The sequence below is a fragment of the Pyxicephalus adspersus genome, chromosome 4, assembly GCF_032062135.1.
Source record: "Pyxicephalus adspersus chromosome 4, UCB_Pads_2.0, whole genome shotgun sequence".
In the NCBI taxonomy this organism is placed as follows: domain Eukaryota; kingdom Metazoa; phylum Chordata; class Amphibia; order Anura; family Pyxicephalidae; genus Pyxicephalus; species Pyxicephalus adspersus.
Window position 1 is genome coordinate 5,216,165 of NC_092861.1, and position 2,312 is coordinate 5,218,476.

Genomic DNA, 2,312 nt, shown 5'->3' on the forward strand with positions numbered 1-2,312 from the left:
TTCAAGCACAAAACTTCCTCTCTCTTTACTTGCAGGATCTTAAAACAAACTTGGTGCATGAAAAACTTCAACAAACTTATCAATATAAAGAGGACTTACTGTAATCAACACAGAATTTTTCACCCTCGGCTCCGTTGAGACAGGGCTAGTGATTTTTGGACCACAAAAAGCCATTTTCCTGATCTTCTTGGATCCAATACTGCAACAAAAAAACACCTATCTCAGAAGTCTCCTCCCGTCACGGCCATCGCTTCTCCATCTTCCATCCCGCAGGAATCCAGTTGTTTATTGAAGAAAAAAGATCCTCTTCCACCGCCACCACGACCTGATATTGCCAAAAGGCCGAGAAGTGATAACCCATGAAGGGGCCAAAGTGGGCCTGCCCCGTGGGGCAAGTATGGGCTGGTCGTAGTGAGAGGAGAGGCCAGCTGTGTTTCCGAGATGCCCAGGCACATCTGGCTGGCGGGTGCCCGCATCAGCATCTGTCTGTTTTGCATGTCCCCGCCTCCAAACGCCAGTCCGCTCTGGCCCGGCTTGAATAGGGCCGTCCTGAGGAAAAGCATTGGTGGGCTTAAGCCTGTGTCCCTGGCTGGTTTACTAGCCTGGAACATGTGCTAGCAAGCAGGGAGGGCTTGCTTGAAGCATTCCTCTGAGGAGGATCCCAACTCCCCAAGGCCAAAGGTTTGCCAGTCAGATGTGCAAGTGACATCTTGCCATTCCAACCATTTCTTGCCATTTCCAGCCATTTCCGGCTGTGGATTTTGTCTTGTTCTGTCTTTGGAGTACCAGATAAGAGAGTTGCACCGCTCCTGGAAGCACTGCAATACCAGGGCGATGCGTGGAGTGGTCCGAGCAAGCTCTACTTCCATCTCCCTGTTCTAAAAATCCATTTAATATATGGTCCCCAGATAGGGGACATATCAGATATTAAACTGATAATAAAAATGTAAAAAAAAACCTGTTCTTAAGACAACACGACTGCCCTCAGCTCAGCCAAAGGGTGATACGCGCTTTATCATCATCATAAAAACCAAAATTTTTTTTAGATATTTATTCATATTTAAAAATTTCCAGGTTCTGGAAATTTCTTGACTTCTCCTTCCTCTTTGTCTTTCAGCTTTCTTCACCATTTCTCCAAACATCAACTTCAGGTAAGTACTATTTTCTTTCCTTTTCCTCTTCTTCACCTATTACCAGAATAGTATTCCACATCCAGAAATTCCATGATCTATTTGCACTTATCTTTCCCTTCTTTTTCTTTTCCATTTGATAAAATGGCACCATTTCTGCAATTGCCATTCTACAGCAATCCACCATTTTAATTTCTTCACCCTTGTACACACATAAATTTCTTATTTTCCATATAGCCATTTTAACACAGGTAATCATAATCCAAAAGACTTCTTCTTGTTCTTTTCCTTTCGGACCACCTAATCCATACAGCACTGTATCCTGCGATAGCGTCTTGCACCGTTAAGAATTGTATTATTGGACCACAAGTCCTCCATATTTTCCGAGCAAAGGTACAATCCCAAAAAACATGTACGGTCTCTTCACCCCTACATCCCTCTCTTGGGCACACTGGGCTTTTTCCCATTCGCCTTTTATACTGGAAGGCCCTAGTAGGCAGGCATTCGTGTAAGTGTGCCAAGCCAAATCTTTCAGTTCATTAGACATTGCTGACATATTTACTCTTCTCCAAATTTCTTTTGTTTCCTCCAGGAAAATACTTATCTCACAAATTTGCTCTTTTTCTTCCCTTTCTTTCCTTATCTTCCTTGCATCCAATAATAAAAACAAATTCAAATTCTTCCAACCTAATGACACTTACTATCTTCCCGATAATCTTATAACGGCTAAGGAGGTCCAAACACCACAGTACATTCCTCTCTATCTTGTACCATCCTCTTCTTTGTAAGGCATAACCTATCTCATATCTTAATAGGTAAGCCCAATCACTTCCTCCTTCTCTTACCTTCTTCAAACATAATACAAAAAAATGTGTCCAGAAATACTCCTTTAACTCTGGTATTTCTTTCCCGCCTATCAGTAAAGGTCTCTGCATGTAAACTCTTTTTAACTTTTGCGCTTTTGAGCCCCATAAGAAGACAAACATTCTCCTTGTTAATTTTTTTAATCATTCGGTCTCCTGCTGGATACACCATCCTCAGGAACATCAAAGTAGGCAAAATTACACTTTTGATTACCAGTACTTTTCCAGTCATTGTTAACTTCCTCAGATTCCAAAAATCCAGTTTCTTCTTAACTCTTTCCAGCAGATCTTCCCAGCTTTGTCTTCCATCATTTGCTTC

The 2,312-nt window shown here is 42.0% G+C and overlaps 1 non-coding gene across 1 annotated transcript; it reads right to left on the reverse strand.

Moving 5' to 3' along the window:
• Nucleotides 1-793: 793 nt before the first annotated feature.
• Nucleotides 794-973, reverse strand: LOC140330263 (U2 spliceosomal RNA). The gene has a single exon (XR_011920726.1). It is a non-coding gene; the product is annotated as a U2 spliceosomal RNA (small nuclear RNA).
• Between the last annotated feature and the right edge of the window lie 1,339 nt (nt 974-2,312).